We start from the raw sequence: 25,466 nt of genomic DNA on the forward strand, positions 1-25,466 counted from the left end.
GTATCGGCGAAATGTTAACCACCACCAACTAGTACGCCAATGCCGAGGAAGCCGAGGTGTGCTTCAACAAGGATGCAGGCACTTAGCGCCCGCCTCACCATTACGACGATCGCCCTAACAACCGACGTCACAGTGACCGCCACCTCGACGACCACAGCAACCATTGCGATAGCGGCCGTGATTGGACAGGAGGACATGGGCCTGGCCAAAATCACCGCCGTCGGCCAAAACACATCATCGCCACCGTCAGTCAACCTCGCACCAAGCGCAACTATGATGAATAGTACCAAAAGATCCTCGATGGCCTGTGCCCTCTTCACAAGAACGCCAAACACAAGATGAAGGACTACATTGGTCTAGCTAGGGAGTTCTAGGACAAGAGACTCGATGATGACGCCAACAATGGAGCCGGAGGTTGCCGACCACCTAGGGGCAACAACAATGCCTTTTAGGACCATGATAAGGTGGTCGCCACCATCTTCGGGGGCCTCGCCTCCACTGAGAGTAGAAGGGAACAGAAGCTCGCCGCCCGAAGAGTGCTCACCGTCACTTTAGAGGAAACCATCACTGACCCCAGCTATCGCCCATGGTCCGAGGTCCCCATCACATTCAGTAGGGCTAACCAGTGGGCAGACATACCCTACATAGGGTGTTTCCCCCTCGTCCTCGATGCAACCGTCCAAAAGGTGCTCTTTAGAAAAGTCCATGTTGACGGTGGCAGTGCTTTGAACCTACTCTTCGCTGGGGCCCTAAGGGAGTTGGGCCTCACGATATCAGATCTCACACCCTTAGACTCCTCCTTCTAGGGTGTGGTACCTAGAAGGGCATCCAGACCACTTAGAGAGATCACCCTACCAGTACAGTTCGGCACAACAAGCAACTACCGCGTCGAGCATATCAACTTCTATGTTGCCGACTTTGACACCACCTACCACGCCATACTTGGCCGGCCAGCTCTAGCCAAGTTCATGGCTGTACCGCACTATGTGTATCTGGTGTTGAAGATGCCTTCGCCTATAGGAGTCTTGGCTCTACGGGCCAACCTCTTCGTTGCCTACGCCTGTGAGACAGAGAGTCTCACTCTCACTGAAGCCACCGACCTCTCCATCCAGATGGCCAGCATGGTCACCGAAGCCAAGACAGCGCCCGTCGATGACATGGAGATTCTAGAGCTAGAGCTTCCCCGTGCCTCCACCAAGTCCAAGGAAATCAAGGAGGTCGGCCTCGGCCTCGACAACGTCTCCAAGACCGTGAAGATTGGGGCTCACCTTGACCCCAAATAGGAAAGCGCGCTCATCTCCTTCCTACGTGCCAACGCCAATGTGTTTGCTTGGAAACCTATAGACATGCTGGGGGTACCAGGGAGAAGATCGAACACTCCTTGAATGTCTTGCCGACCGCCAAACCGATCAAGCAGAAACCACCGATTCGTGCCAGACAAGAAGGAGGCTATTAGGGTAGAAATAAAACGGCTCTTAGCTGCCGGGTTTATAAAAGAAGTGTATCATCCAGATTGGTTAGCAAACCCTATTCTCGTTCAAAAAAATAATAAAGAATGGAGAATGTGCATTGATTATACTGATCTTAACAAACACTACCCTAAAGACCCCTTCGGCTTACCTCAGATAGACAAGGTTGTAGACTCTACCGCCGGCTGTGAACTACTCTCCTTCCTTGACTATTACTCTGGCTATCATCAGATCTCCCTCAAGGAAGAAGACCAGATCAAGACGTCGTTCATTACGCCTTTCGGTGCATACTACTACAAAACTATGTCCTTTGGACTTAAGAACGCCGGGGCTACCTATCAAAGGGCCATCTAGATGTGCCTCGACCAATAGATCGGCTATAATGTCGAAGCCTACATCGATGACATGGTTGTCAAGACCAAGACAACTGACAACCTTATCACCGACCTCAAAGAAACCTTCGCCAACCTGAACAAGTACCGATGGAAGCTGAACCCTTCAAAGTGCGTATTTGGAGTTCCATCTGGTATACTGCTAGGCTACATCATCAGTGCTTGAGGCATCGAGCCTAATCCTGACAAGGTCTCTGCCATCACCAATATAAAATAGCCAACATGCGTTAAGGATATACAGAAGCTTATAGGTTGCATGGCTGCTCTAAGCCGCTTCATATCATGCCTTGGTGAAAAAGGGCTACCTTTCTTTAAGCTCCTCAAAGCCTTCGAGCATTTCTCCTGGTCATCAGAGGTAGACTCAGCTTTTGAGCAGCTCAAGGTGTTCTTAACAAAGCCGCTGATCATGACAGCGCCAAGACTAGATGAGACTCTACAAATATACATCACCACCACTTCTCGCATCGTGAGCACAGCTATTGTCGTCAAACACGAGGAGGCCGGGCATGCTTATAAAGTACAACGTCTAGTTTACTTCATCAGCGAGGTACTTAACGAGCCCAAAACTCGTTATCCTCAGGTACAAAAGCTGTTATACGCCATTCTTATTACGTCGCGCAAACTCCAACACTACTTCAAATACTACAAGATCGCCGTGGTCACTGAGTTCCCTCTAGGGGACATTCTTTGCAACAAAGAGGCCAATGGCCGCATCATTAAATGGGCTATTGAGCTTGGCACCTATTCCATCGAATTTAGAAGCAAACCTACCATTAAGTCATAGGCGCTTGCTGACTTCGTCGCTGAATGGACTGAGATCCAAGAGCCCATCGCCGCTGCTTGCCCCGAACACTGGGTGATGTACTTCGACGGCGCCCTTAACATCAATGGTGCTAGTGCAGGCATTCTGTTTATTACGCCGACCAAGGATAAGCTATGTTATGTTCTCCGGATACACTTTTCAGCCTCCAACAACGCCATGGAATATGAAGCGTGTCTCCATGGTCTTCGTAGAGCCATTGAGCTTAGCGTCAAATGCCTCATGGTGTATGGGGACTCTACGCTGGTTATCAACCAGCTCAATAAGGACTGGTCCTATTCTAGTGAGAAGATGGATGCTTACTGCGCTGAAATCAGGAAGCTTGAAGGAAAATTCTACGGCATCGAGTATCACCACGTGGTACGTGACCAAAGTCAACTCACCGACCACTTATCCAAGCTAGGTTCATCTCACGTCGCGATCCCACCAGGGGTCTTCTTTCAAGATCTCTCGGCGCCATCCATCAAAGAAGATAAGGAAGTCGAAGAGGTTCCCCCTGCCGAGCAATTGGTACTCACGGTACCTTCACCGGTCACCGATTGGAGGGAGCAATTCATCAAGTACCTCACCAGCACTGAGGTACCCATAGACAAGACTAAAACTAAATGCCTAGTATGTCAAAGCAAGCTTTATGTGCTAGTGGACAGCAGCTTGATGAGGAAAAGTGCCAAGGAAGGGATATTGCAGAAATGCATCACCCAAGAGGAGGGAGTAAAGCTACTTCTCGAAATTCACTCTGGTTCCTGCGGCAACCACGCGGCCTCGAGAACACTAGTCAGCAAGGCTTTTCGAGCTAGTTTTTATTGGCCCATAGCCATCACTGATGTAGAAGACCTCGTCCGACGTTGTGAAGGATGCTAATTCTTCGCTAAGCAAATACACGTGCCGGCGCAAGAGCTGCAAACCATCCTAGCTTCCTGGCCCTTCGCATGCTGGGGACTGGACATGATCGGGCCTTTTGAGCCAGCACCAGGTGGTTTCCGGTATGTATATGTCGCCATTAACAAGTTTTCCAAGTGGATTGAATATAAACCGCTCGTCTCGGCTACTGCAAAAGAAGGCAGTTGAGCTCTTCAAAGATATCATCCATAGATTTGGTCTACCAAACAGCATCATCACCAATCTCAGGACTACGTTTACTGGCCATCACTTCTAGGACTTCTGCGAAGACCGTTGCATCTCCATCAAATATGTCTCCATTGCCCATCCAAGAGCCAACGGCCAGGTCGAACGAGCGAATGGTATGATCCTTGATGCCCTCAAAAAGCGCCTGTATCAGAAAGAAGAAAAGCACCTGGGCAGATGGCTCAAGGAGCTTCCAGCTATAGTCTGGGGACTGCATACTCAAGCTAGTTGTAGCACCAGGGTGACTCCATACTTTTTGGTCTATGGCTCAAAAGCCATACTACCAGCAGACGTTACTTTCCGAGCACCTAGAGTGGAAAACTATAATGAAGAGTAGACCGAGGCTGGTCGGTCTGAGGACGTCGATAGGGCCAAGGAAGAACGCCTAATCACCTGCATCCTTACAGCTAAATATTTAGAAGGCTTGCGAAGGTACTACAACCAAAACATCAAAGGTCGTTCATTTGCTGTCGGCAATCTCGTTCTCCGCAGAAAACAAAAAACTAACGGGTTGCACAAGCTCTCTTCCCCTTGGGAAGGGCCTTATGTCATCAAAGAGGTTACTCAACTAGGTTCTTATCGCTTAAGTGACTTAGAAGGAGTCAATGTTCCCAACTCATGGCACATCGAACACCTTATACGTTTCTATCCTTGAAACACTGTAGATATGTACTCTACAATTTTATATTCAGTAAAGTTTTGGTCTCCATAACTTGTCTCCGTTTTGTCTCTATTGTGGTTTAACACCCACTTGTGGTCCTCGAGCTCTATGCTACATCATGACGAACTCCAATACGTAATCGCCGTAACTGCGCCGACCACATTTCTCCAAAATCGCCGAACACGATTTCTCCAAATCGCCGAACACGATTTCTCCAAATTGCCGTAGCACGTTTTCTCCAAATTGCCAAACATTTTTCTTGATCGGAGAGCAACATCCTTTCTTTTCTATTCTCTTCGATCCCTCCCTACATGTGCTACAGGCTTTGCGCTCTGCATTATGGGTGGTCGACTGCGGTCCCCTAGTCACACCTGTTTGTCCTACATGTCTATAGGCTCCACGCTCGATGTTATGGACTATGGGTCAGCCAAGGCCGAGAGTTCAACATAGAATACATTGCTCAGACGCTGCTTATTCTTCCTTTATCTCCAAGTTCATATAACAACTGCCGAGCAGCACATGTTCCACGCTGTTTTTATGGAAAAGATCTAGTCACCGATTTTTTCCTACACATGCCACGGGCTCTGTGCTCTATGTCATGGGTGGTCGGCTATGGTTCCTGAGTCACATCTGTTACTCCTACATGTGCATGGGCTCCACGCTCGACATTATGGACCATGGGCTGGCCAAGGCCATAGGGATCAGTAGCGGACCAACTGTTTGGACGTTATTTGAACTACACATAATCGCGTCAGGATTGCAACTATGGAGATTTTTTCACTGAACTATAAGCAAACTACATATATTGCATATACATGCACATTATAACATTTATTCAATGAATAATTATTTCTTGTGCTTTCATGCGCTCTAATTACACTGTCAAGCTTTTATAGATGATAATCTATGAGCAGATTACTAAGCTTCGTCATTACCATCCGTCTCACCAAACATGTCTATATCGCCGGCCAGCATCTTCGCCGCGTCCTCCACTTCATGCTCTAGCTATTGTGTCCCGCATCGTCTAGTCCTTCGGTGAACCCACCCCCTATCGACTGAAGGTCGATGGTCGGGTAATGGGACTGAACAACCACGAGGACATGGGTAGCGATGGTCATAATGGCGTCGCGGTTGAAGGCCTTGAAGTTCTCCCAGGCTGCCTTGCACCTCTGGATTATGGTGTCGGAACGTTGCCGCCTGCCGTCGTGCTGAGCGGCCGGTTCTAGGTCAACGCAGTCAAGCACCGGCTTAATTGCAGCAATTATTGTGTTGAAGTTCTCCTTTTGGACCTTGGCCTCCTACACTAGCACGTCAAACTATGCTTTGGCTTTATGACGATAGCCTGCAAGCGTTACAATGATCCATTATACAAGGAAGCTACTTCAATAGTAATTTCGACAAGGAGGAATTCACCTTTCAGCTCCTCAGCAAGTTTGTTCTCCTGCTCTGCTTCCTTTGCCTTCTCCTAGCGAAGTTGATCGACGGCCTAGCGCATCTGGCCGAGCTTAGCGTCTTGCTCTACAAACACAACAGTTGTCAACGAAACTATGACTGTTCAGCAATACAAAACTACATTCGTTGATGTACCGTACCTGCTTTCTGTTTGGATACACTGTTGAGCTATTTGGCTTTCCTCTCCAGCTGCTTGGAAGCACTTTTTAGTTGGTCGGAGACAGCGGCTAGCTGCTCAGACTGGCTCCATGTCTGCTTGGACATAGCCACCAGCTTTTCGGTCAGGACCCCCTTCTGGTATTCTAGGTCCCACGCGTTCGACTCCACAAGGTCTCGTTTGCGATGGGCCCTCTGGATATTCTTCTCTGAGAGGTTCCTGGCCTCTTTGAGTTTTTCGTTCTCCTCAGCAAGGGGCTTCATTCGCTTTATCAGCTAGCGACGCTGCTCGGCAACACGAGATATTTCTTGCACAATGCATAATGACAGTATCGTTAACCAATTCCAATAAACAACCCGAACCTTTCTAGACGAAGTATTCACCTTGATCTATTTCATCACACCGGTAAGGGCAGTCTCTAGTCTCCTAAACTCCTTGGTGGTGTCCTCCTCTTCGACAATCACTATTTCATCACTGCGCTTTTGAAGGATCTAGACTGCTTGGGGTCGAGGTTTGTCATGCACGATCTCCTCCACCTTGTCCTCCTCTGTTGTAGCTAGGGACACCACCTGGGGGCTCGGTGGTTAGATAGTAGGTCCAACCATGCCCTCCGAAGCATCAGGGACTGTCGTCTGCTCCTTTAGCGCCGAAAGCTTTTCCGCTCTCGATTCCACCGTTGCCGAAGGTGCTGTCATCGACTCGTTCACCATTGTAGACAGTCGCTCGCCGCCATCAAGCCCACTAGGGGCAGCAATTGGCTCCCTCGCATGCTCCTGAGCACTCAGGGACTCCAGGATGTGGTCTACCGTCATCTCCACTGCTCTAGGGCTAGTTTCTGGTTGCTGCTCAATCTGAGTGGGTGGGGATGGATCTGTTGTTCGTCTGGCACTGTATCAAATTAGTTATTCAGTCACAACAGAAGTAAAGAAAATACAGCAAATTAACTACAGCACAAGGACACCCACGGTTTGGTCTGACGATTCAATTTCTTGAACCAGCGGTGCCGGCCTGAGCCTCTAGGCGTAGCAGCGGGGTTGACTCCCATGCTCAGTGAGGGAATTCTCGGCTCTTCCTCGGTCGATCTTGGTCCCGCTTGCTGCTCTAGGTTTGCTTCCGCTTGTTGCTCGAGGACTTTTGTTGCTCGCCCCGCAGGGACTTCCATCGTCTGCTGTGTAGAAATTCCCTCCGCTCGCTGCTCAGGGACTATCCTTGTTGGCGCTTCACAGACTTCTTTGCCTACCCTTGTTTGTTCCTCCGTGCATGGGCTGCGTGGAGGCCTTTTTGTGCTCGGGGGAGGGTTCGTGAGAATATCATCGTCGTTAGACCAATCGAACACCGTGGTTCTTCATGTTCGATTGGTCTGGTCATCATCAAGAGAGATGCCACCTTGTTTATGGGGAGCGGTAGCTGCTGTTTTCCTCTTCTTTTGGGCTGGCTCATCTGCCGTTGGCCTCTTCCATTGGATTTTTGCCGACACCGAGGGAGGGCTCTCTGTCCGACCAGTATCCATACCTCCGAATTCCGAGGAGACACCGACGGAGCCTTCTTCAATTTGAACTGGTCGTCGTGCATCCACAAATGGCAGCCAATCGTTTCTCAACACACCTGAGAAATACACCGCCCTGGCCTGCAAATGGATCTTCACATGAGTAGGATCCGTTTATTGCTTGGCAGTATAAAAAAAACTTCTCAGAAATAGATATTCAGGATATTCACCTGAGGAGGCAGATTCTTGCAATTGAAGGGCTTTGTATACCTTGACAACCTGAAGGAGGCTAGCGGAGCGAACAGCTCGGTAGTCCGCTCTTCGATGTCATTCCTAGACAATATTTCTGGCATCTCTTGAGTACCGTCGGTCTCCCCTTTGAATCCAAAGCCTGGGTGCACCCTCTCTTTATAGGGCTGTATGCGGCGCACTATGAAACTTACCGCCACCAATCTACCATTGGTCTTTATGCCCTTTATCAAGCCAAGGAGTTCATTCACTTGCTCCATGTCATCGTTGCTTAGTAGCTCCGACCAACTCCTCTGGCTTTCTAGGATGTGGTCGGTGTTACAACAAACCGTTGGGTGGCTTTGTTTCATGTAGAACCATCTGGTGTTCCACCCCTTCAGCGACATGTTCAGCGGTACGGTAAGGTATTCACTCGCCATTCCATCCCGAAGTTGGAGATACACCCCATCGACCACCTAAGAACCAGCGCTACCTCTCTTCTTCAGCCAGAATAGGTGACGGAAAAGATTGAAGTGGGGTAGGATTCTGAGGTATGCCTCACAAAAGTGGATGAAGATTGAGATGTGCAAAATGGTATTGGGGTGGAGATTACATAGAGTAACCCCTAGAGCCCCAACAGATCCCTCAAAAATGGGTGAATAGGAAAACCTAACCCGCGCCAGAAATAGTCTTCGAATACCACTACTTCGTCAGTATGAGGCGTGGGAAAGAACTCACCAAGGGCTGGCCACCATCCGATGGTAGCATGGTCGAGGAGAACGCTGGCTTCCACCAATCGGTTTAGCTCAGCTTCTCCTATTCATGACGGCACCCACTCCTTGTCGCGTTGGGCCACGGCATCTGCCTTCTTGGGACTCGTCTTCTTTGATTTTGCAGCTCCTCTCTTCAACGCCATCTCTCATATTTGGTTAGGGTTTGGCGGTGGAGGCAAATGTGGTTGTAGATTCAGCGACGCGAGAGATGAGGAGGAAGATGAAGTGGAAAAGGTGGGAACGAGGTCTGCAGCGGCACTATTATATAGGATTTTCCTCATCGTTTCACATTCAAGGGTTTTTTGGGAACCGTTCCCGTGATCTATGCTGCTCCAATTTCTCTGATGCGGCATATGGGCCGTTACCTAGGCTTCAGCACAACCGTAGCCCATGTCGCTCATTTATCGCTACCATTAGTTGTTCCTTGCCGAAATATCACCGACTTTTCCACCATTTATTGAGGCTCAGTAACTAACACTATACAGCTGTTACTCTAGTTTTTTCTCCATGGTTCGATTTCTCCGATGACTCCACCTACAGCTTGGGGACTGGCGGCCTGCTCCGTTGGTCTTTGATTGTTTTCCTGTTTCTGACCCTAGCACCACATGACTGTGTCACCTACTGTCAGGCTCGAGGACTAAGTGGGCACACTTCACCTTGCGATGAATGTGCTTTGTCTCTTTTTGGGCCACGCCCGGGGACTGGCTACCTACTTGGCTAGTTTTCTACTATTCTTCTAGTTTCTGACCCTGGCATCACATGACTACATCATCTGCTGTCAGGCTCAGGAACTAAGTGGGCACACTTCACATCGCGGTGAGTGTGCGGGATTTTTTTCTCGAAGACTACATGCCTATAGAGGAAGATTGACTCCTACAACTTTGTTCGGACTCTAAGCGGGCACACTTGGTCCACTATGGAGAAATTTTTGATTCTGAACTTGAGCTCCTTACACCCTTATGGCAAGCTGTACTTGGGTCACACTACTCAGTGACAGGTCACACTGCTCGGCGATGGTTCACGCTGCTCGGCGACAGGTCATGCTGCTCGACGACAGGTCATGCTGCTCGGCAATGGTTCACACTGCTTAGCGACAGTTCACGCTACTCAGTAGTTCAGCATGGTGGTTGGACCATGAGCTTGACTACTCGGCGTTATTCGCACCTGCTCGGATGAGCTCAAGACAACGTTGCACAATGGGTACAAGGCGCTCAGGGACTAGCTGTGGGGTGTACAACCCCATATACCCACGATAGACCACATGGGTTGCGCCCCTAGGGGTGGCCCAGCCCACAAGAAGAAGTCTTGCGGGGCACGACTCTGCTCGGCACCTTCCGCAAGACATCGGGAAGATATCCTGAAGATACTACGAGATCTGTTAGGATATGTATGATCCCAAGATTCCTGTAATCAGTTATTACTTTCCGGTTATCTCTCAGATCTAACTGACTTGTAACCTTGCCTCCCGGAGTATATAAGGTGGGTAGGGACCCCCTCTAAAATCACGGCATATCATACGATAGCTAATACAAACCAACAGACCATAGGAGTAGGGTATTACGTCATACTGATGGCCTGAACCTATCTAACTCGTGTGTCTCTATTGCCTTCTTATTCTTGATCTCACACTCATCTGCCGATCAATCTACCTTCGTGGGATACCCCTCAGAGGACTGCCGACGATATTCTATTGACAGCTGTGTTAGGAAATACCCACAATTTTATTGAGGTCAACATGTCCGAACATCTCGCCCAAAGAGTCTAGCACCAGAATCTCACGTTTGTCAGTGTTTATAACAGCAAGTGTATTTGTAACATTTATTGGAGGGAACACCTATCAAATCAAACAATAAACATTTTGCCAGGCATAAAAATTTGATAATGAAAGACCAATAGATCGTTTAAAAAATTGCTACCATGTCATGCTTCAAGTAAGCTAGCACCCTTTGAACTAAACCAAGACGCTGTGAAGTGCTATGGTTAGGGTAATTGGCTTCAATGGTCTGATCCTTTTCTCCATCCCGCTTCATGATTACAACTAAACACATAGTTTCAAGATAGACTGTACCTCCTGGCCTCTTTTTCAAACCCTCCTGGGCCTTTAGCAGTTTAATATAAGCATCTATGACCTACATACATTTCGCCATTAGAGAGAGAGCATTGAAGTTGGCAATGTTTGATTGAGTATTATGACTTACATCTGTTACCTCGTCAGACAAGTATTCATATGGCTGAAAAAGACATTCCATGTGGTTTCTCGACACCAGAACATCATCTATGAGCACAAGCTCCTCATTCCTAGGTGAAGATGGATTTTTTTTACAGATTCAATTATGGCTCTATCAGTATCGGTACAAAGATAATATGAAAAAGAGGATTAAATTAAGTATACAACAATAGTTAGCAATTTTTCTAGATTAATCCATCAAAGAGAAAATATCAATATCTTCTGGGGCAACCGGTGAATACATAGATTTTTTGGGTTTATTTTGTACGATTATGATTTCCAAAAGTCCTTTTTCTCCCATCGGATCCACCTTAGAAGTTGATAGGGCCTTTTCATCATGGGCCGTGCTAAAGCCCTAGTCAACTGGTAGAGCTTCGTGGGTAACATCTGTACTCATGCTTTCTTGCACCCATCTAGAATCATCCATAGGCTCACTGGAATTTTCTATTGGTACAATATCTTCTAAGTGGCCTCCATTTTCCTTCGAAACCTTTGCATCTGAACTATCCATCGAGACCTTCTCTGCTCTTCTAAACCATCCAATCTATGTTCCTGTGCTGTTTATCTAAAATTTAGAGATACCCAGACTTGTAATTAGTAATAACCAATCATACAATTAAATGATTTGAATATGAAAATCAACTATCAATATTAAAATCAACTATCAAACCAATCCTAGTTACAATTGCTGGACCATGAACAGTAGACAGGAGTGAAAACAATATATTTTTACAAATAATGTCAGTACGTTGCACGGATCCTGTAAATTTTATCTACACTAATAACGATGCATGTGCTTATAGCTTAGATGATAGAAATTTACAAATCTAATTTTATTTTAAAAATATAAAGCCCGTCTCATGACCTTTATGACCTATGTCATGTAGATTAGTTTATACAAAGCTAATAAAATTAGTTTCTCTCTTTTTTGCCATACTATTTGTATCACCTGTATCATTCAACGCGGACTCCGCAGTAGAGCCAAAGCGAGGTGGTGTAGTTTTTTTATGAACTCTACACTGTCCGTGGATGGACGACGACGCGGGCTGGGGCTTGCCTATGCAGGCCTTGTGCATCGCGGCGCTATGTTCCTGCAGGGCTTGCCCATCGTCGTCGACACGGACTCGACCAACGCACGTCGCCACCACCCATATATGTCTTGCCCAGCGATGGATCCTCTCAACAGCTTAGCAAAGAATTCACGGATGGTTGCAAGTTCTGACTTCTGAGGCACAACCATTGCATATGCTTACCATTACATTACATAATCTGAAATTCGGTAGTTTGAGTACTTGCAAATCATGTTTTCTGTGGTCAAATACTCAAATGCAATGGCTCCAAGCCTCCAATCAAGAGACCGGCTGTAACAAGTATGCAACTCTGAATATGTTTTAAACAGGACAAGCAAGAAATAATGAAGCAATCAAAATTTCATATGGCCACCGCGGAAGTACCTGCGGAGCAGCGGTAGGTCCGTATGGATGAAGCAGCGGGTTTCGACGTTGACGACGAGCCGCGAGTCGCTCTGCGCGGAGCAGCGACAGGTTCTTATGAATGAAGCGGCCAGTGCCGATGTTTACGAAGCGTCGCTCTAGTGGATCTCGTATCTACGGAGGAAGGTGATGAAGGATAGGTAAAGGAAGAAGGGGAAGGAGAGGTATGCTCTATGGAGGACAAGTAAAGGAAGGGGAAGGAGAGACGGCATGATATAGGGGTTTTCTTTTAGGATACGGAATTTGACCGAGGAACGAGCGGAGCGATACGGAGAGGCGATGACGATACCCTTACATATTTTTTAGGATACGACCGAAGAAGCAAAGAGGTGGTAGCAGACTAAGTGCACTATAATTTTTTTGAATTTTATTCATGCTGCACCAGGCAAAATGCAGTAGTAACTACACAACCGGGTGAAGGCATATGTCATGTTGCAGTTCTGAAAGAGACCTAGTTTGTACAGCATGGCAGTTTGCTGCAAGAAGCAAAGAGGTGGCAGTAGACCAAGTGTACTACTATTTTTATGAACTTACTTATTCTCAAATTCTCATACCCAAGCAATAATTTAGAGCAAGAGAAAAAGAAATACAATGACAAACAGTCAAGCACACATAGAACCTTGACTAAATATCTCCATCATCTAAAGCTTGACTAAAGAATTTGTTATTTGCCTGACATGTTAATTGTTTTTAGGTCCTAATATCAACTGCTAATTATGTAACACCTTAACTGATATATGCCCGTGCGTGCAATGAATCTATTCTTTAAAAAATGTTCAGTACAAAAAAGCAAGTAGGTCGTCTGAAAGTCTTTTTCTATGGCAATCAGTACAAAGTGGCTTATCAAGTATGTCAGTGTGTTCCTCTAGGTTCGTGCCTGTTCATTTCATCCTGAGCTGGATCTATTGATTCGTACAGCAAAAAAATATGGTAATTCTAGTTTGTTGCTTCTATTTCCGCGGTGCACATTTTCATTTATATGTTGAAAACCATTAGTGGTAGCATGCAGGTTCAGAGCTGCTGCAAGACTGACAACAGGTAGGTTTGCAAAGCAATGGTTTCAAATTCGAAAAGATCTTAACAAACACAAATACTCACTGTGAAGGAAAGCACAAGGTCTGGTCTTTAACTAACACCCAATTAGTACAAACAACCTTTATCTCTTTATAGGTGTATAGTATTTACGTTTGATTTTGTTGCACTAACTCAACGACACTGGCAGAAAACATTTGTAGGAAAGGTAAATGCAGAGTGGAGGGGTCAAAATGAAGGATCTTGCAAACTTGAATTTACCAAAACCCCCTGAATCGCTTGAGAATCTAATCCACTGGAAGAGAGAACACCAGAAGAGCAGATTTATCCTTGCATTGTCGATGCTATAACACAGCTAGTAGTTTTGTATAGCCTCCTCCATACTAAGCAAATAATCTCTCTACAATGCATAGATGTAAATACAAAAGTGCAGGGAGAAATCTGTTCACTGAAAATGGTCACTGAAAATATACTTTTATTAGGCATTTTGATTTATCTAACAATGGTAGTGAACTAAAGACACTGCCCATACTGTCTGATGTTTGGAACATGTGATCGAAGGAAAAAAAAAGGGGTTGTTCTTGTTCCTACAATATAGGTTACTGGCAGGAAGTTTTAGTTCAGGCTCATAGTTGTTTATGTAATTCTAATATAGTACGCTGAAAAGGCTGAAAGTAAATTTGCTTGCTTAAGAAAAGTTGAAGGCTCCGTGATACGCCAGGCACTCCAAATGACAATTTGGTACTTCTTACATGAAGCCATGAAGGGTTTTTAGGCACTCCAAATGACAATTTGGTACTGTTGTGAATCTACTCTGCATCAGGAAGGCTCAAGAGATCTAGGTAAGCTACCTAATTAGTAGTTAGTAGCAAGAAAAAGCATTGCATTTAATAGTTAGTCTACTTAAAAGCAGCAATGCATGCAATCGGCCGATGATATAAATAAACTACATTGGTTTATACTATCTCAAAAAAACATAGAGTGGCCCTAACATTTGACGGTTAAATGAAAGCATGACATCAAATTGAATAGAAATCGATTAAAAAGCGCAAGAACAAGCACCTACAAAAGTCTCTGCAAGATCATTGCCACTCTAAGCAACCCAGAAAGAGAATTTGGCCCCAACATCTGCTGAACGATTCCACCCCTACTCTAGGATGGCATACAATTTCTTAGCTTTAGACTCCAGTACCCTAAATCCTCCCGCAAGATCCCCAAGAATGGTAGGATTCGATCTCCCAAAGGCCAAATCACAACCAAATAGGAATCGCTCAAGAACGTACCCGAAAACTTTGATGCTCCCAAGAACGCATGAACCAGGCCCCAATTGCTCCTTTAGGGCACGATTGGAGCCGACATGAAGGCAGGGGAGCAGGAGATGCGGGTGAGGTTGTCGTGACGTCTGAGCCTGAGAAGAAGCAGGCGAATCGAGGGCTAGGACACAAAAACACGGTGGTGACGGAGCGGGCTGAAGCCAACGCGAAGCGTGCTGACCCGACATCGGTGCTGGCGCTAACAACAGAGGTGGCCTCGCCAGGTGAATTGAGGGCGGGTGGAGGAAGACACTACGGCGGTGGTAGGTGGTCCGTAGGGCTATCGCGGGCACCTACAGGAGGGCGTAGGCAATGTTAGCGCGGCAACTTGTGGGTGGGCACGGCCGGCGTCACGGCTAGCTCCGGGCGGGCGCGGACTGTGTCACGGTGAGTTGCGGGCAGATGTGGTGGCGGCATGGCCAGCTGTGGGTGGGTGATGATGGGGAGGTGGGCAGAGGAATCACAAGATCAAGGCTAACTCACAGGAGCATTTTCCTTTTGTGCGGCGTGGACTCACGGTGATCGTGCGGATCGGGCTTTCCTTCTGTGGCATGGACGCGGTTGCGCAACGAGCAGCAGGGGATCGCAGGGGAAGGCAGACCGAGGGAGCAATGGGTGCGGGGTTGCAGGCATGGGCAGACGGACGAACCAAAACTAATCTCACACCAAAAAATGTCCACGCTTTGTTCTTTTTAGTTGTAGAAGAAACTTGCACTTCAAACTTTTATCTAAGTATGAAATACAAGCTATATTTTATTTGGTTTATAAAAATTGTTTTCACGCATAATCCCATAGAACAAACCATTCGCTACTTATTTACTAGAATTGTTGTCAGACATTCCTAAATATCTTTACGCACTAAATAATTTAACTTGGATGCTTATTTGAGTCCACAAAAGTGAGTCACACAGGATTCACTTATCACTTGAAGTATGTTTTAAATCAAAATCCAAGAAACTTATTTTGGAAATTTTTCTTAGGCCCAAATCTCGGTGCTAAACAAGATCATAACAATAGAGGAGTTACAACCAACCCCCCTAAAAAGAATCTTGTCCCAAGATTCAGAGCAAGAATCAGAGGAGGGGAAACACGATTACATTTCGTAGATCCAAAATTACATGGAAGATTATACAACGTTGAACACTAAACCACATGGGGATTTAGGGATACCTGGTTAAGAACAACCTAGTACAACCAAGGCTTAATCTATAAGTCAGGATAGATGAGGGCAATGGAGAAACAACAAGAAAATGATTATCCAAAACATGGCGTATGTCCAACAGATCCAGAAATAGGAGACTGAGAAATCAAACATCGTGAACCCTAAGACCAAACTAACCAATGGTAGACTTGAACTCTTTGAAAACCAGATCCTTTCTTATCCTCGGATTACACAATCACCCCTAACTGATGAACCTAGTTCTTTGGATGACGACTGGATCTCATAGCTCTGCTTTGGATTCAAGGGGGATGGGGATGAAAGAGGAGAGCAAGGACCAAGGGCATCTTATAGTGGCGAACGGAGGTGGGTGTAGTGCACTGGTAGTGGAGACGGTGTGGAATACATTGATGGTTCATGCTATGGGGATAAAGTCGGCCATGGTGTGCTCCCTATGTGAGCAGGTGGAGGGAAGATAAGGGCAACGGAAGGGGATTCGCTCAGTGGGGAAGGCGTGTGGGCAGCCATGTCCCCAAAAACTAGAAAAGGAGGGGGAAGGGGGTCTAATACGGGGATGAGGGTGTGGGGTCGAGAGCCAACCGGATGCCAAGAAAAGAAGAAGTGCACAGTGCACAAGGACGGCTAGTGTGGCATTCGGGGTGCTAATGGGCCTGACATAGACAGCGTCCGTAGGGCACGCAGCAATAGTGTCCGTCGTGCATAGCATGGTCAAGCTAAACATAGGGCTTGGGACATGACATCCACTTAGACTTTCCAAGCACTCCCTATACCTGAGGCTAACTTTTTCCTTGTTGCTCTTCTTTTTCCTTCCCTTCCTTGTTCACCATATGCGCCAACCTTTTGTATGAACTGAGATTGCGATATATGTGCTTCCTCCAAAACTACTTTCTCTTGTTTACTAGAGAGAACACTATTTCATCAACTCATTGTGGACTTCCCGTTTGAACACCTGAATATTTCCAAGAAGAATATTTTGTATCAAAAGCGGTACAGTGGTGTAACTTGGTAAAGGTGCTTAGTCAACAACCTCGATACCAGCGCATGTTGAGCAACATCACCATGTGGCAGCTGTTCCACAGGGGCCCTCGGTTTTGTCACGGCACCATAAGCTATTAACCAGGCAACTTTTACCAACTTACACGCAACGAAGACGGTGGGGTCATAGACCACAGAATTAGAGGAGTATTGCAAGGGAAGATTCAAACACCAAGGGTTCCTTTCGCAACAAGGGACAAGGAATTCAAATCCAACATGAATTTGATTTAAAAAGATTCAAGTGTTCTACTAGGACATCCACAATTAGCCGATATAGTGTCCTATGTTATCCACTCACGGCTGGTCTACTGGCATCTAAATGGTAACTTCTCTTATAACCCACTTAACATCGCCCTTGAAAACCCTAAGCACATCTAACAAGACTTAAGGGTAGATGGACGCAATAAGCATAGCGAAATAAATAAAATGCACATTCTGAACGTCCTTACGCTGGTACAACATACAGGCACTCACTCTCCCATTCTCAACACATCATTCACCTTCCCTACAATCGGACTTCCTCGACAACTATGGACGAAATACAATGGAAAGATTACAATACTAGAGGACAATGACGAAAGACACTGCTAACTATGGGTACTTCTCCCCAAGGCAACTAATCTATTTTGTCAAACCACACATCTTCATTCCTGGCTCAGTAGATTCTTCTACCACCCTGGCTATAGATCTACCTCCTCTCTTGGTAGTGACTGAGTGAGAGGAAGCAATGGTACTACTTCTAACACTTCCGAAGACGAGGGTGCTGGCACTACTACCGCACCAGCTCTCCGCCTTTCTAGCGGGTGGATAGGGATTCCCTACATGATCAAGAGATCCTACCATTCAGCAGCCAGTGTCCTCCGCTTAGCCCTGGTGACAAGGTAGGCCTCTCCCAACTAATGGGCATGTCGATCTTTACCCTCCTTTAGAGCTTCTGACATGGCAGTCTCTTAACTCTCTATGGCTGCCGCACTAGCATGTGCTTTGGCAAGCTGCACCTGGAGCATCCTAGAGAAGATCTCGGCTTCCTTGGCTCGCTGGAGGCACTTCCTCAGCTCCAAAGCTTACCAGTCATACTGCTCATCTAGAGCAAGCAGGTACGTGGTCAAGTGCACCATGGTTGGATTATCTTCTTGCGCATCCCACCCTTGCAAAGCCTCCATGTGAGCCCTCCATGCCCATTGATTCTTTTCCAAAGGTGGAAAGAACCTCATGGGGGTACGGGCAATAGGCTCTTCATAGATCTGGCAAAGGTATCATAAGGCTTTATGGGCCACAACCTGATAGGTGTCAACAAAGCAAAACCCAGTGATGTCGGGGAACTCTTCACTCTTCCCAATGTAGACGGTAACTTCACACCGCTCAGTGCCATGCTTTTCATACTCATGACCCTCATACTTGGGATGATCTTTGACTCTGAGCCTTTGCAGGGTGGAATTTAGGATTTTGGGAAAACCCTTAGTGTTTAGGCAGTAACCACTACCCTAGGCTCCTGCCATCCCTAGTGGTGGTTGCAAGAAAGGGCTGAGCAAAAAGCTTGCTCAAAAGAAAAAGCCAGGCGAGCTAAAGTGCACCGAGTGATGGTACTAATGGCAAGGCTAGGTCCTAATTATAATGGCAAAGTAGTCAATGGTCCTAGCACTGTCCACCAAGGTTCCTACGTGGGCCACTTCAAACGAATTGACCGAATTTTTTACACGTTCAAGGCGAGCAATGTCCAAGGCCATTAATGACTAGTACGACTGTAGGGAAAAGGTCCAACAAGAGCGTAGAAAAGAGTATGGGGATACATGGGTCACGATAGGCGTGAACCACAGGCGAACGTGGAGCACGAAGTCACAGTGCAGTAATAACTCCAGAATAAGGATGGGTCAGTCATGCATAATACAACACGCGTGACACCTATAGATGGCGTATCTGTAAGTAATACAAGCACTACAATGCACAAATAGGATATGCACGAATGCATGTCCTATACATCCTTCTACTATTGCCAACATATAGGGAAACCGTTCTTAGATTTTTGGCACATCGTTCTCTCCCTGTAACTAGTCGATACTATCGGACTATGCTCGGGGTCAGTGTACCTGTAGAAAACTTGATTATGCATACCAAAGTCAGTAGAGTGCCATCTATCCTGGATACATAATCATAGTAATAGGACTACTTATATAACTTCGCATTTAAATGCCCTAACTTTTTACAAAAATAGGTTGTCAAAATTTTAGTCTAGAAAAGGATTTTGAAGCTTTACTTTCTCATTTATGCTCTGATACCACCTATGGCAGAACCGCCTGAAATAACACACTTACGGAGGTGCTTGTCTTCCACTATACACTAAGAAATCCAAAAGTGAGCCATATCAGTTAGTTCTGTCAAGCACACCCCATGGAAGAACCCAAAAATCCACATTTTTCAACAGGATCATAAATGGGAGAATAAAGCTTACAACATTTTAGCCATTTCTTACATCACTTTTCATGCAACATCAAAGTATAATATTTATTGTTTATAACAATGGAATATAATCATGTTATCAGAGTTTCAGCAAAAATAAAATCATTTAATGATAAGATAAACATTAACATGACGATCCGTTATATACAACACAACAGGTTATATGTTTTTCCATTGTAAAAAACATTTTGGGAGAAAGTTTCAAATAAACTCTATGTCTGCAACATTAAGGAAATCCTCGCTGAGCCCACCAGGAGGTTTCCACACACAAGTGTTAGCTCCACATGTTCCTGACACCTGCAATAGGGTAGAATAAACCCTGAGTACTCAATCGTACTCCGCAAGGCTTACCCATCAGGAGGAAAGAAAAGACTCCAATAATATGCAAGGCTATCTGACTCATGGGTTATTACATCTGCAGGAAGCATTAATAAAAGTGTGTCCTTATATTTGATTTCATTAGCAATCACCATTAGTTCATTAACTAACCATTCTATATAAGCACCTATACTACTTTCAAGCAGGTGGTAAGCAATCAGAACCATTATTCCATCTTTCATATTCCATTTCTTACTACGGTGCGAGATTGTAGACAAGTCATACCGGATTACCCGGCGATTCATGAATCAATGTGCCCAGTTGGGTACCTTGAAACACACGCCTTGCTTGTACCTCAAGCACAAGTAGGACCAACCCACTACTCTCCTATCAAGGGGTCCAGGTCCCCATCCAAACTTAGACTCCAAGCCCCCACACCTGAGTTCTGAACTCAGTGTGGTACTTAGACCTTCACCATCCCCGCCTCCAATCAGTCGGTCTGGAAAGAGCCGAAACCCATGATAAGAGAGCAATGAGTCTTCTCTGCTCCCATAAACAAGTATGTGCTGAGAGTAATAAGTTCGTGACCTGACTAGAACCTAATGCAATGACTGGTCCTTAACCGACACATGCGGAACAAGTGCAATCCAAGCCTCGCTCGAATGCCAAACCAAGTCTAGATCCAAAGTACCATTCCGCCCGGTCTTCAATTATTATTCATATATATTTTATAGGTGATAATAATATAATAGCAATAATAATATCTTTCCAATCTCTCGCGAGTGATAGGCCATCACTCGACTTCTACTAGAGTCCTGTAGCATAGCAATCTACATAGTAAGACTCATAGGATAAGGATATATATATATGCAAGTAGGTTTCATTCAACTCCTTAAACTTAATGTACAAGCATAAATTAAAGTATAGAATAATAGGGGTTATGCACCGAGGCTTGCCTAGGTAAGATATAACCAAAAGTTAGCATTCCATCGTGGTGGCATGATCCTCCAGACCATCCTTTTGATACTCCAGATGACTCCATGATCCCTCATTGTTCCTATTAGGGTATACGTGGATGAAATGCAGAGACGTAATTAACCAACTGCAACCATGACTCGTAAAATACGATTTACGCCTCTCAAGATAACAAGCTAGTTCTAACAATGACCATACTTAGGCTATGTATCCATGTTGTCGAACCAGACATTATTTTCCAATGAGTGTTTTAGCTATACAAACCCAAGTTGTTTCTTTATCCATTCTATCGATTTAATATCTATTCGAAATAGGGCATCATTATCTATCTAACAAACTAACTACTCTAGAGCTATAAAAATTACAGTGAGTAGATAATAATATTAGGAATTTACTATAAAATTTTCAGAGTCGACACTATCACCATTTTCTCACAAAAATTCCCACAAGTTCACATTTTAACAATATTAAACATTTTAAAATAATTAGAGCAACCCTAAAAATAGCACCAACTAGATGAACAAAATACATTAACAGATAGATCATGATTTTAGGAACCTAACAAAATTGGTTTCACTATTTTTGGATCCCTAAATGATTTTATATCTAAATAACATGAAAATCAGCTCAGAATTTATTTTAGAAAACCTTTTCTAATTCCCTGGAAAACGAGAAGGGCACCGTGGCCCACTCGACCCAGCGTGAGGCACGACCACACGTGGCAAGATAGCATAGCAAGCGGCCCAAGGCGGGGAGCCCGCGTGTGCGCGCCATCTTGCAAAAGAGACCATGTTCTTCTTAGTAATAGCACAACCTCCCTACACACTATTCTCCAAATCATCATCTTTGCAAATTGGCAACTGAATGTTGTTGACTTCACCACGGAGAGGTCCCCAGCAACCCCACGTGCGATGGCGCAGCTTCGGCCAGCATGGCCCAGCCATGTCGGCCTACCGAAGGTCAAACCGATGCGTCCAATGAGCCGACATGAATCTACAGACCAACACACATAGGTTGGAGGCAGCGAATGAGCCCAGCGGTGAACTACCTAACCTAGTCTCAAGGATGGGGCAATCTATGCGGCGTGCGCGAGTGTTTCGTCGAACCTACATGCTCACAGAGAGATAGACACGGCGAAGAAGCTTCAGGAGATCACCGTGGTGTACGCTATGGCGACCGTTGATGTAGGGGAGGTCCGAGGTGATCTGGCCACGTGTGAGACAGCAGGGCGATGGTGCTCCAAGGCGGACATCGGTGCATCACCGCATCTCCAGTGGGGTCCCTGAATAGAAGAACACGAGCACCAGCTAGAGAATGTCAAGATGAGTTCATGGCTACAAGCAATTGAACTTCTACCAGCCTTATGGCCTTACCCCCAAACATGCTCTACTATGGCGGCGAGACGACCGTCGGCTTAGAAAATGACAAATTCGGCTAGCAAAATGGAACGGTGGGCTCAAAGAGGGTCGACTGGCTAGCCAACCTCCAAAGCCAACTGTGGTTGCAAGGAATCGAGCTAAGGCATTTGGGAAAGCGTGAATGGCGGCAGTGGGCTTGACCAGAGCTCGGCGTGGCCATGGCAGGGGCGAAGGCAGTGGAGTTCTTAGCCAGTTAAGGCGAGACTGAGTACGTGCAGGGGAAATAATGCGACACCATGGTCCCTCAAATGTCACTTGGATGGGACTCCTAAGGCCAGAGCCCATGCATCAATGCATGGACACATGCGGGTGGTAGCCCACCATCGCGACATAGTCGAAGATAATGCGAGTAGGAGCATAGTAGGTGAGTTGAGTGGCTGTGAAGGCGCCACAGGGCAGAACAAGGCGAAAGGAGAGGACAGAGCATAGCTCTGTGCATGACTTGACCACACTTGCACACAGCACGGTGATGGTGACCAAGCTTGGCTTGACGCGCCGCTGGCTGGCCTCCAGACTAGCCCGTGGGGCTCAACCAAGGCGACGATAAGACGTCACGTGCACTCAGCGACACACGGCATGGCCTGAGGGCTGACCAGCGGTGGCCAATCAGCCATGGCCCCCACCCGATAAAGGCACACATACGCGCGTGCATGGTGACCGTGGCCATAGAATCCAAACGGCCAAAACAGCAACACGCATGGTTTTTAAAGCGAGCCAAAAACCGCTAACGACCCTGGATGAAGCTCAACTACTTTCCCTAACCTCAAACCCATAGTCCCAACTATTTGGCAAAGCAATCGCTGAGGCCCGGGAGTAGCTCGAGGAGGAGTTATATGCATGCCAACATGGGCTTGTCACACCCCGTTCGTGAACAAAGCACTGAAACATGATTCACCGTGCGTTCTAGGGAATTTGGGCATTTTTTTGTGGGCACATCGCAACTCCCATCGTGACCACAACCTATACCATCCTCAAGTACTCACCTTGATGCAATCAACTGTACACTTGCATGAAGCTAGTGTTTAGGCATTTTAGTAAAAAATTAAATGACAAAATAGCATTGTCAATTATCATTTCAGACTTACAAGAATTTGATGTTCGATTAGTACTAACCTCCCCTAACACTTTTGATTGAATTTTTAAAAGGTCAAAACATTATTAATTTCAACTAACTAACATACCATGACCTAATCCATATTTCGTACAAACTCATAGGAACAAAATATTAAAGCACTATTTAACTATGTTCCACTATATAATTTACCAAAGATAGCACTTTTAAACTTAAATCGTTTGTTTGCCGACTAAACCATGAAGAGTGGATTCAATTTCTATGCTATCAAATATACTATTGGGCAACTTTTACTTACCCAAACAAAAGTTGCATTTTTATCTACTAAACTTGCACTTCAAACTTTTATCTAAGTATGAAATACAAGCTATATTTTATTTGGTTTATAAAAATTGTTTTCACGCTTAATCCCATAGAACAAACCATTCGCTACTTATTTGCTAGAATTGTTGTCAGACATTCCTAAATATATTTACGCAATGAATAATTTAACTTGGACGCTTATTTGAGTCCACAAAAGTGAGTCACATAGGATTCACTTATCACTTTAAGTATGTTTTAAATCAAAATCCAATAAACTTGTTTTGGAAATTTTTAGGCCTAAATCTCGGTGCTAAACAAGATCATAACACCAGAGGTGTTATAGGGAGCTACACCCTTGTGCGGGTGCTCCAATGAGGACTAGTGGGGAGTGGCGACTGTTCGATACCTCAGAAAAACATCGACGTGTTCCTTTTCCTCTCTTTACTTAGAGCATTTACATTTGAGCAATTCAATTTATGTCTTTACATTCTTAGAATTGTCATGTTAGAGTAGGATTAGAACCTAGGGTGCAAAACCCTTTGTGCGATAGAACAATAGAAACATTTCTAGGCACAAGGCAGTGAAATTGGCTAAGTGTAGGGCTTAATTATTGAAAGAAATTAGAATTAACCCAACTCACCCCCCTCTTGGGCATCTTGATCCTTTCATTGTGGTATGTCTACGGCTTGGCCGCTGCGGGCCGCCATGCTACTGTCACCACCGCTGCCGCCTTGCCGAGCTGCTGGGGCGCAACCACTGCCGCCTTTGGCCACTATCGTGTGGTGCTGCCACCGTTGTGGCACCATGCTGTGCTAATATGAGCACCTCATCACTGTGTGCACATGGGCTAGCCCCTGTTGCTTCGCGCCGTTGCCTCACCTTAATGGCGTTGCAGCCGCACATGTCATGCTTCCCCATCTACCTATGCGCGCGCACGTTATCTGGCTGCGTTGTCTCATAGCGAGCGCGCAGGTGATGTCTTGGGTCCGGCCGGTCGCTTGCTAACATGGTGAGGATGGCCAGAGCTTGGACCTACCCCTTCTCCCTACCGCCTCTACCGACTGAGCCGCGCCCACAAAATCAGCTAGAGAGAGATCACCTCAATCCAATTCAACACGTCCGCGACCTTGCCATTAAGCCACCTAGCTGCCCGACCCCATCATGTCTTGAGTTGAGCCTGGCCAAGCCTCAATTTGGTTGTTTCCCTACCATCGGGCCATTAAGGCCATGCTTGGCCGGTGCAGGGGGCAACTCACCAACGTAGCCGTGAGAGGCCAGCCCAGCTATGCCATTAGTTTCGCCTTGACTCCCTATTCACCATACGCTCATCATCTAAACCACTACCGCTACCCCAGCGCAACTGACATGGTTGTGTCCGCCATGGTGCGCCACCGCACGGCTCAGTCGCACACGGCTAGCCCTCCTCCGTCATCCTCTATCCCAAGGGTCACTTCGATCGAGTCCACGGTAAGCTCCTGATGCTCGCACATTAACTGGTTAGGCCTGTAGTGGTCCTAGTTCACTGGAATGGTCGCGCCGTCAACATGGATGGCCACGCGTCGCTGCAGCCCTCACCAGTAAGTCCCGCCACCCAGCGCAGTCGTCTAGGTCAGAGATGGCGATTGAATCGCTAGATGGGTCCACGCAGGTCCTAGGTGGCCGGCATAGACGGCCATCGCGCCGCCATGCACAAGGTTGCTGGGGGCGCGTGTGGGGAAATTAGGGATAACTCTAGGGGTTAAGTCAGATTGTCTAAGAGAGGGAAGAATATTATTAGAACTTAGGGGTAATTCGGTGAGAAGTCCGAGGGCTCTTTTGCAAAAAAAAAGGCTAGCACACATGGGCTCCCCTACTGTGGGCCATCTCGCACATGGGCCACACCTACGTGGGCCATATGTTTGTGGGCCACGCGGTGGAATCCATTTATCTTTTTCTTAGGGAATTAGTGATAGCTTTCTATTTCAATTTCTAAGCTGATCTTTGTTAACTAATATAAAATCATGTATGTGCCCAAAAATTGTGAAACAAATGTTGTTAGGTTCCTAAAATTATTGTCTATCTATTGGTATAGTTAGTTCAT

The sequence above is a fragment of the Miscanthus floridulus genome, chromosome 4 (genome assembly GCF_019320115.1).
Source record: "Miscanthus floridulus cultivar M001 chromosome 4, ASM1932011v1, whole genome shotgun sequence".
Lineage (NCBI taxonomy): Eukaryota > Viridiplantae > Streptophyta > Magnoliopsida > Poales > Poaceae > Miscanthus > Miscanthus floridulus.